General features: G+C 32.2%; 1 protein-coding gene across 1 annotated transcript in view; it reads right to left on the bottom strand.

Moving 5' to 3' along the window:
- LOC118191371 (ras-related protein Rab-3) overlaps positions 1-11,811 on the bottom strand; it is a 48,957-nt gene extending 37,146 nt beyond the window's left edge. Inside the window, exon 1 of the mRNA XM_035362179.2 lies at positions 11,703-11,811. The gene's annotated coding sequence lies outside the window, so the exon portion shown is untranslated. The remainder of the gene's footprint in view (positions 1-11,702) is intronic.
- Between the last annotated feature and the right edge of the window lie 788 nt (positions 11,812-12,599).

Here is a 12,599-nt window from a genome sequence, read left to right as displayed (position 1 = left end):
TGTTTTTCCAAATTAGTAGGAAGAGTTTTGAAACATTGATTTGCAAGCAAAATTTTAGTATTATGCAAGCATTTCAAAAAGAATGGTTTTTCTAGCAATGGCAGGTTTGTTACCAGACAAAAATTATTGAATTTTTTCAACGACAAATAGATTTTTTAATTCTACCAATTTTTAAATAATAAAAATATGCAGAAAGAAAATATATTTTTTATAAAGAAATAACTTTAAATAGTAGTTAATTAATATCTGAAAGTTCAGTTGCTAATTCTTAAATGCAAATAATACAAAAATACCTACATGTAAAAAAAAAAAAAAAAAAAAAAAATTATTATTTGTACCCTTTAATAGAAAAATACTAATTTTCACTAGTCATTATGTAATACTTTAATCAGATCACTAATCATTGATTGCAAAGCAGAAATTAATGTAATTCTTCACTGTAGAATTGTGGTGAGCATTGAATAATGGCAAACTAGAGCTTATGAAAAAGTAAAAAGTTTGATTAAGTTTCAAAGACAAAAACCATTAATATTCAGTTCAAAGACAAAAACATTAATATTCAATCTTCACAAGAAACACAATAAACGGAAAACGTGTCCCTTTTAAAGCTTTTTTTTTATTTTATTTTGGAGAAGCTTAATGTCTATATTTTGTAGTATTACTTTGAAAATTGCCAATTTAATTGCTCGTAGATGCAGAAATTGCTTAATTTTTCTCACACCTATTTTTAACAGTGAAAGACATAACTACATCTCCATTTACTTAAGGTATTTTATAATTTTCTATGACTCAAATTATGCCAAACTGCCAAATTTTATAAAAATCGCATAAGTAGTTTTTAAAAATTAGCTCTCAAAATTTTAGCTCCTCAATGCTAATTGAATTTGATATACCACATTTGTCAGCATATAAGACGCACCCCTTTTTTATATACATTTTTGAAGGATAAAACATTATTACTGACCATTATAATGAATTTACAGTATTTTAAATATAAATACAAAGTAATACCTTCTGCAAATACCCAATCTACCTAGGAAAGAATGCATTTTAATCTTCTTCATCAAAACCCAGACACTCATCTCCAGAGCTAAATGAAGAGACACTTGAAACCTGTTCTAGATCAGCATCCAAGTCATCATACAACAAATTGTTATAGCAATGCCAATGCTGTTGAGCCGCAACTTCCCAACAAATTTAAGAAAACAGTAGAAATTTCACACACTTAAAAGCCGTTCACAAAAATTGGAAAACAGAGCTTAATTTCTAAAATTTGAAGTGCAGAAGGCCTAATCTTTGAAATATGGTAACAGGTAGTTTGGAGACATTTTGGTAAGGCGATAAAGGTTACTAGCTAGGACTTTAGCAGTGTACATGGATAAAGTCAAGAGTGTGCGCAATGCCATTTTTGTGCAATTCTGGGATTTTTTTAAGTGAAAATAGGTCCACATGTACATGGATGATACTGTGTAAGTTCTTAAAAACACGGCAAGCAGTGGGCGATTCTGCACTTTGTCCCAATTTCGCACCTAATCTTCGTCATGATTAAGTACTTTTGTTCCATAAAAGTTCTAGCATAAGTTTAATTCGGTTAGCAGATTGTTGGGAAAAAAATGTTGAGTAAAAAAAAAAAAAAACCCAAGCCTTTACTTCGTGAAAACAAAATGGCGTCCAAACAAAAACTAGCAGGTTGCTGTAGCAGGATCGGTCGCCAAATTTTCGCCAAAAAATCGCCAAGTTACCATAATCCAAAGATTAACCGTGCCAGAGTTCTATGGAAGACTGTCACGAAAGATGATAAAAAATAACTAAATAAATAAAATGACTAGTAAAATAATTAATGATTAGAATAATTAAGCAATAAATATTAAAATTTAATAAACCGTAAAGAGATGAATAAAAATATACCAAGTTATTAAATAAATGGTAAACAATTAAATATTAAAATAAAATACTGGACCTTGACTTATTGAATTTCGGCAGGAATTACAATTTCATAGAAAAAATAAAAAAAAACTCAACCAATCTGAGGTTTAATTTAAGTTGAATATGATGTACTACTTCAAGGGATGATAAAAAAAAATACTCTTTTTCTAGGACATCGATGGAAAATGTTAAAATGGTTAAGCTTCATTAATTAAACTAGAGAGAATATTATAAACAGTAAGGAATGTGGAGAAAATTTTAATGGATGACCTGTAGGTATGAAAACAAAAATTCATCGAATCCGAGGGTTAGCTGAAAAAAAAAACATGTGACAATTTTCATCCCCCATCTTTGGTTACATTGTTCCCAAAACTATGAACTTGCTCTTTTCCGCGGAATGACATTAAGGTTGGACTAATTTACTTACTGTCATAAATTCAATGTACTTTCTGGCGAATAAACCTTTGACATGTAGATGGGGGCTTTTCTTTGCTTAGAAGTCTTGATCTCCATCCAAAGGTTTAGTATTAAAGGTCTCCATCCAAGGAAAGAAAAGCATGCATTCAGATGTTAGAATTGATTTTTACTATTAAAATGATGAAGTTGTTCTTCAGTTACATAAAAGAAGTTCCGGTGCACTCTGTCTAGAATTATGATTTATCCCAAAAACTAAGAAGCACCGGAGTTAAGCCCCAGTCAGTAGGTTTGGCACAATTCAGTCTCTGTTGGAAAGTTTAAACGAACCCAGCTTTGATCTTCAACAACAGCACATGCGCATTCACTGAACTCTACATAGCTGTATTATTCCCACACTTCGCAAGATAGCAAGGAAAAAAAATCGCACAACTCCAAATAAAGGAAATATCTAGAAATGAATATTATCAGAAACTGAGTATCGACTTTTTAAGACACACCCTATTTTTCAGACCTATTTTCAAAGAAAAAAGGGGAGTCTTATATGCCGGCAAATACAATATATTTATTAATAACTCTTTTTTATTCAACTTATTTGATTCTTCCTTTCACATTTTGAAATTTAGGCTTAATCCAAATATAATTCCCCCATTTTTTATGATTTATTTTTTAAATTTGTATTATAAAATTTTTACCATCATCTTAAAGTAGATATATTTCTAAGCATAATACCCAAAAAAAATTATTTTTAGTTTTTTTATTAAAAATTTCATAAGACATATGGGCTGGTTGCATGGGCGCTTTCGGGATTTTTCTCATTGTAATGTGTATTCCAGCTGGTTTCCCATAGAAAGTTCTTCACGAATGCATCCCTCCTTTTAGAGCAGATAGAACTGCTTTGCCGTAACTTAATACAGTCAAAAGTCTTTAATCCGGACGTCCATAATCCGAAATGACCTATAATCTGGACATCAAAGCTACGAACTTTCTGCACATGCGTAAACGCATAACGCAGCTACAAATGCGCGAAAGTGCGCATAATACCTTTACGCATGTGATTTCATATTTTTAATTTCATAATTTCTGCATGCCATCGTACCAGATTTAAACTGATCTATAATCCAGAAAAAACAATAATCCGGAATCGCCCCATGAATCTGGATTAAAGACTTTTGACTGTAATACAATTCATTCCATTTCAACAGTACTTAATCTGAGCCTTTATCAGTCTTTAGAGGCTAAGCATTTTAAGGCAAGAGATGAAAGGAAAGACTGATTTCATCAAGAGAGAAAGCATCTTTAGGTTACATCCACATACATCACTGGATAAATTCCTGAATATTCAAATAATTTGACTAAGAAATCATGAGATTCTTCATTTATGATAGATAATATGATGTTCTATAACGTAATTTAAATTTATACAAACATATAGTCGAAAACCAGTCACTCTTCACTTGCAATGATATCGTTTTTGTCTTTTCCATTAGCACAAGCTCAATTGATGGTATTTGCTGGTGTACACATCCAAGTGTTCTCTCTTTAAACACCCAAATTTCTTGAAGTATTCTAAAAGTATACTCAAAAGCATCCAACTTTTCAAAACAACTTTGGTATTTCTGACAGCCAAATTCCCCTTTACTTTTGTTTGACAGCCAAATTCCCCTTTACTTTAAATTTGTGCTTTACTTTTCTCCCTAATTTTCTTCTTTCCTTCTACATTTATTTTGAGTGCTCAACCACAAGAAATTTAAGATTTTTCGATAGTTACACTTCCATAAATTTTGCATTCTTGTCATTTTTTTTTTTTTTTTTTTTTTTTTAAATATCAATTACATCAACTGTGTTTCAGTTGAAGACAGCTTTTCATCTTCTAGGCATTTTAACTATAAATAAAGTTTAAAGCAAAGTCCAAAGAATAAATATTTAAATTAAAAGATTTTTTGTTGAATGACAAAGAAATAAACAGTCCAGCAATGTTTATTCTGTACCACTGAGTGACCTCGGCTACAAACAATCTAAATCACACTAAAGATTATGTTTTTTACGCAATCTATAACACAAGAGAAAATTAGCTACTTAAAACATTCTTTCGAAGAGGATTAATGTAAAAATTTACACTTATATATATAATTTTTAAATCTGGGACATGACCCAAACTATCAATGTCCTGTTTGCTTAAAAACATTGTGAAAATAAACATCAAATGAAATTTTTCAGCTTTAGATAACTCAATTTAAATGCAGTCAAAGTAAAGTAGCAGACGATAACAAGGCGAAAATAAAAATTTACTCTTACAAATATTTAAAAAAAAGAGAGAGAGAGAGAGAGAGAGAGAAAGACAAATTCAAAAAGTTAAAAATTTGAATAATATTATCTATAATCTAAAAAAATAGCTTTTCATATAGTATAAAATAAATATTTATTACGCATCACTGAAGGAAAAAAATTCATATAATTAATTCTCCCTAAAAAAGTATTTGAAATTTAAGGTTAAAAATAGCTGTCGCAATTCACTGTAACAAAAATCCATAAACCACATTTGAAATTATTAGCAAAAATCAAAATGCAAAAATATGTAAATTCGTGTACATCTTAAAAAATTTTAAATAAAAAACTCTAATTCCTTGCAGCTATGTTTAGAAGTACGTCTACTTTAAGATGATAGTAAAAATATCTATAGGCTAAAATTCAAATTTTTTTCGAAAAAATTATTTTAAATTAGAAATTTTAAAAATAAAACACAAAAAATGGGTGAATTTTATTTTGAATGAACCTAAATTTCGAAATGTGAAAGGAAAAAATTAAAAAAGTTTTTTTTTAAAAAAAAGAGATATTAATTAATGTATTCCAAATTCAATTAACATTGAGGAGCTAAAATTTTGAGAACTAATTTTTTAAAACTACTCGTACGATTTTAACAAAACTTTGCAATCTGGCATAATTTGAGTCGTAGAATCGAAATATGTAAAAAAATTGGTAGGTTATTTCAGAAAAAGGTCCAATTTTATGTCAAAATACCTATGTTAGAATAGTGCTATATATAAATCTAATACCTATTCTAAGTCGCAATTTCGAGACATGAAAAGTGCAATTTGAATTTTGTCAATCAGCCAGTAGAACGCGAGATATAGAACTGTCCCCCCTTTTTTTGGTCGCAGTAGACATTCTGGTTCATTAAAATGTCTTTCTAAATCAAGAAGCACCATAGATTTAACTTCTGTCACCCACACAGACTCTACAGATACTTGTTTTGGCATGAAATTAAATATAATGTTGAGGATAATTAAATTAAACATTATGTGATAGGTTGAGGAAAATTTTAAATTTCATTCCTTCCCAAAAAGATAGTATTCTTAACAGTACAAGTCTGGGGGCGGGAAGAAGAATAAGTCCTTCCTAGGCCACGCAAATCTAATAAAAAGCAAATGAGTATTGCTACATTGTACAAGCATTTTTAACTGTTTTGAAATAATGGAATAAATTTCAAATTGAGTTCATTAACTAACATTAATTTTTTGTTACACATACGCAATATTATGTTTCCTTCTGGTAACTTTAATTTATAGGTGCTAATTACCTAACCATTTTGCTTACATATTTTTTTTAATCTTTTTGTTAACTTTAACTTATAGATACTAAATGCAGTCAAAAGTCTTTAATCTGGACGTCCATAATATGGAATGATCTATAATCCGGACCTCAAAGCTACAAACTTTCTGTGCATGCGTCAATGCATAATACGTCTACGCAAGCGCATATGCGTTTACACATGCGCATAATACGTTTATGCATGCGCGCCTAATGTATAACAGACGGTATAAGCTAAGCTAAAATTATCCAATTATCTATTTCAGTTAATGTTGCGGATTGTGTTGTTCCTTAATTTTCTAATTGGATCCGGCTTATTATTTTTTGCATATTGTTAGAGCAATTTTATAAAAGTAAGCTTGAACTTTTGATTATGTCAAAAAGAATTTCCGACTCTGGAGCTACCAAAGGATCTACAAAGCGAAAGAATGTTTCGATGTACATCAGCCAAAAAGTGGAATTGCTGCAAAAATGGATAAAGGCATATCCTTCGATTCTCTAACTGTTCCGAAATACACTCACGTTTGTGAAAATTGCAACACCATGAAGGACTTACGCGAGTGAGCTGAAATTTTCAGGAAATGCAAAGTAGCGCATGATATGCAAATGATTAGAATTGCAAATCCGTAGCGCATGCGTATGCTGAGCAGCGCCCTCTGAACGGCTGATGGATCCGAATAAATAGACAGCTGTAGCGAGGCGTGTATGGTTATCGGTGGTTATCTGCTAGTGGTAAACGTTAACTCAATCTGTACTTATGCCTCGTCGACGAAAGAGAGCGAGATTTGAACAACTTACAGAGTTTGAACGAGGGAGAATCATCGGCCTTCGTGAAGCTGGATTGTCGTATCGTGCAGTAGCCTCTTGTGTGCAGCGTAACAGCAGCACAGTGATGCGCGTTTGGAAGCAGTGGACGGACGAGTGTCGGACAACTCGGAAATCCGGAAGTGGACCCCGAAATGTGACGTCAGCTCGCGATGATAGACACCTGGTCCGCATGGCGCGGACGGACCGTACAGCTTCCTCTAGACAATTGGCAGTACTGTGGTCAATAGCTACAGGTGTTTCATTGTGTGCTTCATCAATTCGTAGATGTCTGCTGCAGTGTGGACTGCGCGCACGGACTCCTTTATACAGGATCCGCCTAACGCACGACCATCGCCGCCTGCGGCTACAATAGGCCAATCAGCATAGAGACTGGCGTGCTGATTGGCAGCATGTCGTGTTTTCTGACGAATCCTGCTTTAATTTGTGGTACCATGATGGCCGCATTCGTGTCAGACGCTATGCCGGTGAACGCCACCTTCCGGAGTGCATTATCGAACGCCACAGTGGACAAACACCCGGAGTTATGGTCTGGGGCGCCATAGCATATCATAGACGATCTCAATTGCTACGAATTGTGGGCAATCTGAACAGCAACCGGTATATCCGTGAAGTTCTACAGCCCGAAGCTGTTCCCTTCCTTCAAAGCTTGCCAGGCGCTGCATTTCAACAGGACAATGCCCGCCCTCATACTGCTCGGATTGTTAAATCCTTTGCAGCGCAGCAGGTACAGCTTCTTCCTTGGCCTGCGTGTTCCCCGGATATGTCGCCAATTGAACATGTGTGGGATGTCATTGGTCGGCGTCTTGCTCGTGATCCTCGTCCTGTTGCGTCTGCAGACGAACTTTGGGTACGCGTACAAACGATATGGAATGCTCTTCCTCAGTCAGACATTCAAACTTTGTTTGACTCCATGCCACGTCGTGTAGCAGCACTTATTGCGGCGCGTGGTGGCCACACAAAATACTGATTCTGATCTCTTGTTCTTGTTTCTTTGCTTTGAACATTTAATCATTTATTTGTACCACTACCACTCAACTGTGTATTAAATTGCATTCAATTATGACGATTCCTTCTTGGTGTTGCAATTTTCACAAACGTGAGTGTATGTTTTTCAATTTCACGCTGCTCTGCAACAGGGTAGGGACACGGCGCACAATGAACTGGAAGTTGATCTGTCAGCACTATCCTTATCTTCAGAGCAGATGTTTTTATTTTATTCGGCTTATAATTCCTTACTAAATACAGTATTTTATCTCGATGTACTCCGTCTTCGATATGATTTAAATCAAATTCCTCATCATTATAAATATCATGAATACGCATCAAATAGTTTTCTAGTTCAATTTTCTAATTTCGACTACGCGTAATGTATGCTTTACGCATGTGCGCGTTGAAAGAAATGTTTAACAAAGTAAACAAATAAATATTAAGTTTTTTTTTTTAATTTTGATACCCTTTAGATCATAATTGCTCTTTATTTCAGAAATTATGGTTTCATATTTTTAATTTTATAATTTCTGCATGCCATCTTACCAGATTTAAACTGATGATCTATAATGCGGAATCGCCGAAGTCCAGACGAGTCAGGATTAAAGACTTTTGACTGTACCATGTTTAACAAACTGAATTTTATTTATGTATGCTTATTATATACATTTCCTCCTAGCTTTAATTCATATAAAATAGGTAGCATGTTTAACTGGCTCAATTTTACTTACATACATTTAATATCATGCTTTTTTGCTAACATTATGCTTCATATCATATTTTTCCCTGCTTAAACCTAAATTTAACTTGCATATGTTTAACAGCAAGCTATTTCACCTAACTTCAATTCATACATGCTAAACATCAAGTATTTTTTGTTACCTTAATCTTAATATCATGTTTCAAACCAACGCCAATCAGCCATTGGAGAGCCTGGCAAGTTAAAAGTGTACTATCACCAATCAATTCTCTGCAGTAGTAAATCCAAATTTACTTTTAAATTTAAGCCATAACAATAAAAAAAGGTTCATAATAAATCTGTACATAGTGATAAATAACTACTGCACTTAAATCTTCCCCAAAATTATATTCAAGGATCCTCAGTTAACCTTGATAATTCTATACTTAAGATAACTAAGTTACTACAGTACAAGTCTTTAATCTGGACCTCAAAGCTACAAACTTTCTGTGCATGTGTACATGCATAACGCGTATACGCATGCGCATAATACATTTATGCATGCGCATTTAATGTATAATGGACGGTATAAGCTAGGCTAAAATTATCTATTTCAGTTATGTTGCAGATTGCGTTGTTCCTTAATCTTCTAATTGGATCCGGCTTATTATTTATTGCAGACTGCTAAAGCAATTTTAGAAAAAGTAAGTTTGAACTTTCAATTATGTCAAAAAAGAGTTTCCGATTCTGGAGCTGCCAAAGTATCTACAAAGCAAAAGCATGTTTGGATGTCATCAAACAAAAAGTGAAATTGCTGCAAAAAATGAATAAAGGCATATCCTTTGTTTCTCTAACCATTCCGAAACCTGTTTATCAATTTCACGCTGCTCTGCGCGGGGAAGGACGTCGCGGCGCGCAATGAACTGGAAGTTGATCTGTCAGCACTATCGTTATCTTCAGGGCAAATGTTTTTATTTTATTCGGCTTATAATTCCTTACTAAATGTAGTATTTCATCTCGATGTACTCCGTCTTTGATATGATTTAAATCAAATTCCTTGTCATTATAAATATTACGAATACACGTCAAATAGTTTTCTGGTTGCAATTTTCTAATTTCAACTATGCGTAATGTATGTGCACATTGAAAGAAATGTTTAATTAAGTAAATACATATTAAACTTTTTTTTTTTTTGTAAATTTTGATACCCTTTAGATCATAATTGCTCTTTACTTCATAAATTACAGTTTCATATTTTTAATTTTATAATTTCTGCATGCCATCTTACCAGATTTAAATTGATGATCTATAATCCAGAAAAACCCCTAATCTGGAATCGCCTAAGTCCCATCGAGTCCGGATTAAAGACTTTGTACTGTACCTTCAAACTTATAATTTATATTTCAGGAACTAATTTTTTAATCGTTTTCCCCCCTTTCTTATTTTACATATATTAACACAGAGACTAACGGGAGGGAACTAAATTTCAAGTATCTTGTATGTGGTTTTACAAAATTGTGTTTTAAAATGTTTAAAGACATACATGCTAAAGAAAAGTACCTATTTTTTTATATAGTTATTTATAACTATATTAAAAAAAACTGGTACTTTTCTGTTATGCATTTGCCACACATCTGTAGGTACTCATCTCTTTATCAGGAGCATATTCAGAAATGTATGTATGCACTTGTGTATGGATCTATGTGCTTATGCTTATCTTATGCGTCTATACACTTACTTACGTACTTAAATGCATACATTTCTGACTTCAGTTCTGATAACAGAAGAGTACCAATCTGTGAATCTTGGTACACTTTTCTATTATGCACCTACCAGACATTTGTGGGTATGTGTGAATCGGCAAATGGTTTGTTTCTCACACAGCACTATCCTTAGATTTTGGTGTGCATGTTAGGCTTCTCTTTCACAGGCGCCCAAAAAGCATTGCAGGTGCACAACAGATAATTACTAAAAAATTAGCTGCCATTAATATAACAATACTAGAAAAAAAAAATAAAAAGATGTATATCGCAGTTCTTTAAAATAGCTAACTTTTAAAGGACAAATTAAATTTCAAGCCTCCAGCTTAGAACTGACGAAACATTAATGAGTTATTTAAAAATAATTCCATTCAAATACACTTCTACCTCATAATTTGTGACTTTGTTTTCAATTATACTAAATTACTTTTGAATAAAATTAAATGTATCAGAAAATACACTGCCAATTCTTACAAATATATACATATATTGTTTTATTTATTAAATATACAGTTATTTGCACTAATTTGTTGTAAATACCTAACATAACATTGTTACAATACAAGAACATACATAATAAATTTAATTTGGTTGACTTCCTATGAACAAAATAAGAGTCATTACTCATAACTTACAAATACACCAACTGTGGTATTATATTTAACACATATTTCATAGAGATATTGAAATGTGATGGAATAATGTGAAGACTATTACATTGTAACTTCAACTGACATCAGCAGAGTTAATAAACAATATTTATTTAATATAATTTAGGAAATACAAAAGTAAAATTTTTCATTAATATTAAACAACTTATACGCGAAATATTTCTTGGGTTCTAAAGTAAGTAAAACTATGATCACAAGGCACACAAGTGAAACACCATGCTTTAAAAAACAGAAACATATTAAAATTGCTTTTTTTCAATATGTATAAGAAAAATTTAGTGAACTGAAATTCAAGCAGAAGCAACAGAATATGTAATCGTTGGAAGAATCTAAAACTTCCATATGCTTAAGTATATACCAGATTTCAATCCAACTTCACACATACATACTACTGGGGGGAAAAAATTCAAACGTTTAGTGAAAATTTTCTACATAAAACGAGAAAATATTATATAACTGAAAACAAGTCAATCAAAAATCTGGTTTAAAAAAAATTGTTTTGCGTATAACTTTAAATATAATAGCTACAAAATGTCCTGGAGCAGAAAACTGACAATAAATTCACATTCAAATAGTTCGCAAACTACAGAACTCAGACTTCAAATATAATTAATAGTAGCGTTTAGTTAGCTTTAACGAGATGCTGTTTTTCAAATTAATAATAAAAATTAAACAAATAGCTACAAGTTTTAAGCATACATCTTAAACCTTTTCCATAGCAAAATCGACAGAAAATATTACAACAAAAAATACAGCGTGATAAGAAAATATTAATATCACACTGCATTTAAAAATAACATTTCACTTGATGAAACAGAAAAAAATTTATAAAAATTAATATTACACCTCTTAAATCTCTTTACACTTCACTCCGATAAATGCGTCAAACGACAAAATCGAAACTCAGTCTTGCAGTTGCCAATCCGAACCAGAAATTTATACAATCAAATTAATGAAAATCAATAAAGAAATTTTAAAAACTATCGATTCTATCTATTTTACTTATACAAAGCCTTATATTGCAGATAAAATTTTTGATTACGAACTCTAATTTTCACAATAATTTTGACAGTCTGACTGATCTTTAAGACTTAGATCTTTAGGACTTGAAGACTGGTGTTCTTTATTAATTAAATCCGACTTTTTATTTTATCTTATCAGCTTTAATTTTACCAACTTTTTATTATTATCTTTATCAGTTCGGCTTCCAAATCATATCACAGAATTCGAGCTCTATTACTACTAAGAACGAATTAGAGTTTCAGGAAGCAAAGCTTCTTTTTACTGTGCATCTGGTGAAGACCATCAGTTAAACAAGATGAGTAGTGTTGACAAAATAAGAGAAGTATTAAGCAAGGTTCCTAAAATATCCTAAACGTTTGTGCATTCGGGTAGTTCAGCAGTCATTGGCTGCCTGCATGCAAGGTCCGTAGAAAGAACAGGTTAGCTCACTTGGAGTAAACAAACGAAAAGCCAGCGACTCGTTCGGCTGTGACGTCACTGAAGTTCACTGTAGCATCTCCTAATAGTAGTTTCGTATTTCCTTTTGAAATATTTTCTGTTTTTCATCGGAAAAGTAAAAATTCTAATATTTGGAGTTGAAACTTAACTACCTAAAATATTGTTTACTGTATAGAATAAGTTTTAATTACGAAAAGTCCCCTCAGTAATTTATTGTTTCACCAAAATTCTTCCAAACTTTCTTACAGAATTTGCTATTCAAGATTCAGCTGTTTATACCGT

The sequence above is a fragment of the Stegodyphus dumicola genome, chromosome 4 (assembly GCF_044657685.1).
Source record: "Stegodyphus dumicola isolate Sdum_Otavi_A_Nest chromosome 4, ASM4465768v1".
Lineage (NCBI taxonomy): Eukaryota > Metazoa > Arthropoda > Arachnida > Araneae > Eresidae > Stegodyphus > Stegodyphus dumicola.
The sequence above is the reverse complement of the archived record's forward strand: the minus strand, read 5'-3'. Positions and strand labels throughout refer to the sequence as shown.